The sequence below is a fragment of the Papaver somniferum genome, chromosome 11 (assembly GCF_003573695.1).
Source record: "Papaver somniferum cultivar HN1 chromosome 11, ASM357369v1, whole genome shotgun sequence".
Lineage (NCBI taxonomy): Eukaryota > Viridiplantae > Streptophyta > Magnoliopsida > Ranunculales > Papaveraceae > Papaver > Papaver somniferum.
Window position 1 is genome coordinate 39160167 of NC_039368.1, and position 5317 is coordinate 39165483.

The following is a 5317-nucleotide window of genomic DNA, read 5'->3' on the forward strand; positions in this document are numbered from 1 at the left end:
GTGACTCAGTGGGTCAAACCCGTTTCAACCCGATTCGACTCAGTCAGATGGACTAAGTCAGCTAGAGTCAGATCCTGACTAGGCTGAATGGCACAAGGCCACAACTCTTGCACAGGCCAGAGCCATTGCTCAGTCCAAAGAGCACTAATGCACAAACATTGTACAACCTAAACTTAATCACATTGCTAATGCACAAACATTGCTCAGTCACAACTTCTACTCCATTACCAATTCAATTTAATCTAAAAACATCTAACTCTCATTGCAATACATCATATTGAATTTAACTGAACTTCATAATTGAACTTCAAATACAAGCTTAGCCTACCTGCGAAAGCAGTAGCTGCAATATCCAATCTTTACAGCAATCACTAACAGCAATTACAATCACCACCAACTCAACTACATCCACCTATATGTCTAACTCATAACTCAACCTCAACACAGTTTGTAATCCAAGATCTAAGCACTTCAACAAAACCTAACTCAGATTCATTACAACCACATCCTGCACAATCAAACTCCAAAGCAATCCACTGCCTAGCCATAGTATTTCAGAGTCACACCACTTCTGTCATACAACCATGTCAGCTTCATTAACTTACAAACAACACTCATATCTATCATCTTTATCAATTACATCACCATTCTCATAACCATGTAACTCGATCCAACTCTTCAATAACTCCCTGTAATTCATCACATCCCTAGCTAAGTCACAATTACAGCTTCACTCCATTTCATCACTCCACCAAATTCATCTCTAACGTCATCATCTTCTTTAGATGTATTCGTTATTAGTTCATTTCCAAAATAAACAACAACAAGTTCTACATTTCAACTTCAACTTCAACTGCCATCAACAATACCACCAGAGCAGCCACTGCCTTCTCTACCGCAGATTCAGAAATCCATTGAAACCCTGTAACTTGAACATAAGTCTAGAAAACATACCACAGTTCCATTAACTTCAACAACAATACACCACTGCAATAATAATTTTGTTCATAAAATAGAACCACCACCTACACATTCATATCTTCATTATAACCACATTCATTCTAACTCTACAATACTGACCTTGTATCTCCATGTCAGTTCTCTTCAACCATTCACTAGTCAGTAACAAACCCATCAACACAACCTCGAATATCACCCATTACTTCAGAGAGTGCAACACTCACTATACTGATATATCCACCAGTTCCAACATCATATCAAAATCTTGTACTTCACTACATACCCACACAGTTCTATCCCGTACCAATTCAAGTCGTAACTTTATAACTCAATTCATAAACTCAACAATAAACAATTCACACACTAACGTCAACACTCAATTTTGACTACACATCTTACTGATTGTACTCAATTCACTTTAAGAAGGAAAAATTACCTTAGGTGAAATCCAAATCTCATGCGGCTGGATAATCTTCTCTGCTAGTTTAGTACAACCTGAATCAACTCTAAAACCCATTTGTTAACTCCACAATCATCGTCTTCTCCATCTTGAATCATTAGCATCAGCATGTCCTAGAAACCCCAATTCTCATCATTGAAACCCTAATTATCGAATCCATCTCAGAATCCCGAACTCAAATCTCAATATTCAAATCAACCAAAAACCCATCTCCAATGGATCTCTTAGAACCTCAAATTCATCTTCTAACCCTTCTTTTGAATTTCATCCTCCTTGACCTTGCTTTACAAACCCTAATTCTCACATAATCACCTAACAAAACATATTTCACTTTACTTGAGTCATCACAGCCTTCATTCAATCAAACCCATCTCTTATTTTCTCTGATTCATCCACTTCTTCCACAAACAAACCCTAAATGCAACTTACATAGTAACATCATTCCCTTCTCCCGGTTCAATCAAGCACAGTTCATCAGTTATCCCTTTGATTCATTAAGTTAACAAACTTCTACGAATCACTCACATCAAAACACGCTCGATTCTTTGATAACAAAGTCGACAGAGAGAAGAAGAAGAGAAACAGAGAAAAAGAAAGAATAAGAAGAAGAAGAAAGAGAAAGCAAAGAGAATGAATGAATTCTTCCCGATCAGTTTCTAGAGATAAGACCAAGGAAAACACTAAGGAACGAACCACATTTGATAAGCGAAGCCAAGGTCTGTCCAAAGGGTAAAAGACTTTTTTGCCCTTCACATTTATCCATTGATATCTTCTTGGCCGAGTATCCGAACGACACGTTCGCGTAGTCCATTACGCGCAACTTTTTGAGACCTATCCAACGGTACTAGTTTCGTATCTAGATCGTTGTTATATTAGTTTCTATTAGTTAAGTTCGAGTTACACTAATAGAGTAATTAGCGACTAAGACGTCCCTTGACTAGTCTAATAGCGTTGACGTCCTTGAGGGTCCTTACAAGTTGGACAAAGGCTCTTCTGTTTATCTTAACATAAACTACTTCGTCAGGTCCTTAGATCTATCTTATGTTCAATTACCGAAGTAATCGTTTAAGATTAAGACAACAACACTCTTAATCCAAAGAATTGTGTTGATGCCGATCTACTCAATTAATCAATCCAATCTACCACAAGGATAAACTGATTATTAATTGGATCCTTTTTTACGGAAACAAGTATTGTGCACACCAAAGATTATGAACTCACAAATCAAAAAAATTCAATATCTTCTTCATCTTCCAATCTTCTTAGATATTCAATATAGACCTGCACACAATCACTTGAATCTCTTGTGATCAATCACGCACAGAACGGAGTCTGTTAACAATGGATTATCACAAGATCGTCTTTAGAACTAACAACAGTCCAAAGATCCCTGTCGAAACTCTGAACTAGTTTGAGTGAATCTTATATTAGAATATAATATTCTCAAGCATAAACAAACTAGGTGCAATCATATTTCAAACACCGTTAGTCTATCAAATCAATGCAAACAAAAGATAAACCGCAATTATCTAGTTTCCCACCAACGGTACACGCTAGAGCTTCTCAATCCCAAAGAAGACTTTAAACTGAGCGGCCGTAAGAGATCTCGCCTAATTAGGTTACTCTCCTCTCCGAATAGGAGGCTACACCAGTACAACAACAAAATAGGAAGTCTGTTGTTACGAAGGATTAGTTTGCTAGAAAGGAAAACTTCAAGTATTTATAGACAAGGAAGTTTGGACACAAAGGAATATCCAAAACCGAAAATATTCTCAAGATATTCATTAAAGCACAAATTCGTCCAAAAATAATGATCGAAATCTCTCGAAAAATCTAATTAGTAAATGCACATTACTAATTCTTGTATTTCCCTACAAAATGAAATTAATAACCTATTAAAAGATTCTTAACTTACTTATGTTTCGATCCTGGGGTTTTCTTTATTTCTATATTAATCAACATCCTTACTTTGTAAGTTCTTTTTCACACTTACAACCTTGAAACCGATTTTCCACACTTCCAAACAAGTTTAGAATTGGTTCATCTGACTTTCAAGAACTATGCGATTGATCAAACAAACATTCAATCACAATCATGGGTTTATCGGTTCTACCAAAACGGTTCTACCTCCATGTGAGTATTGTGCATAGTCACACTAGCTTTCTAAAATTCGGTTGACTAGGTACTAGGATAGGTTCCCACATATATATGGTATTTAACTTATATGTGTTGCACATGTCCATAGGGTCGGTTCCCCTTTGCCTAAAAACGTGTTGCACATGTTCATAGGATCGTTCCCCTTTCTGCTATAAACCTTGCTGCACCCCGTACAAGGATCGGTTCCCCTTTGTGATGTACTGTACCTCTTACTAGGATTGGTTCCCCTTTCCCAAATTTGGTCAGACAAAACACAAACCCGATCATACCATCTCAGGTGATTACTTAAGATCGGTTTCACTAATAAAAGTCATACCAATACATAAGTCAGGCCTTTGTGAATAGTTATACCAAGAACACAAACAAGTTGTGAGCGGTTATACTCAATCACACATATTGGTTGTTCATAAGATAAGCAATGAATAACAAAACCAATAACACCTGGCAATTTCTTTTTCGGTTCACAAACAAGTTTGTGAACTTACTTCCTTAGAACACATGTAAAACATTGTTCCTTATGATGAAATCCTCACCTCATACCCATACATAATCACAATAGCATTCAAATGATTATGGTGATGTCTTATCTATAAAGTTTAATGGCTAAGCAACAAACCTCATATTGTATTCCTTAATACTATGTCTATCTAGAGTTCAAATATGCTTCGCAGTTTTGTTTCAATATGCACGACTTGAAAGATACGTTAGGGAATGAAACAGTTCAAGTCAAATATCACTAACCTTAAGTGGAAGGATGATTGTTGTCGTTGTAGCTTCTTGCTTCTTCACATCTTCAAGACATCGCAATACTTGTAATGTCTCATATTCTAATACTTTCAAGCTAACCTATACGAAGTTGACTCTAGTACATAATCAAGAGACTCTTAACATGAGTTTTGATTCACTAAAATATGACAACCAAACTTGACATACCAACGCTTGGTGGGTTCAACCGAGCTATGCTTTAACATATATAAATAGCTTGTTATGCCTTTTGGCTTGTCTAATGCTCCTAGCACCTTTATGAGGCTCATGAATCAGGTTTTACAACCATTTATGAGTAAGTTTGTCATTGTATACTTTGATGACATATTGATTTTTAGTAGAAGTGCAAAGGAACATATAAGTCATCTTTCTCAGGTGTTCAAGGCATTATTTGATCATTCTTTTTTTGTGAATTTGAAGAAATGCACATTTATGTCCTCTGAAGTTACTTTATTGGGGTATGTCATATTATCAAAGGGTATTCATGTGGATCCTTCTAAAGTTCAAGCTATTATGGATTGGCATGCATGTTCGTACTTCTATCAAAGAAGTACGAAGTTTTCATGGATTAACTTCTTTTTATAGGCGCTTTGTAAGAAATTTCAGCACCATTGATGCACTCTTACTGATTGTTTGAAGAAAGACAAGTTCATCTGGACTGAGGAAGCTGATAAAAGTTTCAATACTCTTAAAGAAAAACTATGTTCAACCCCTATTCTTATCATGCCTGACTTTTCCAAGCCTTTTCAAGTTGATTGTGATGCTTCTATTATCGGAATTGGAGCAATTTTATCTCAAGAAGGACATCCAGTTGGTTATCATAGTGAAAAATTTCCGAGACACAAAAAAAGTGGTCTACATATGAATTAGAATTGATTGCACTTGTACAAGCTCTTAAACAGTGGCATACTTATTTGTCTCATCGAGAGTTTGTCATTAATACTGATAATCATGCAGTTAAGTATCTCCAAACTT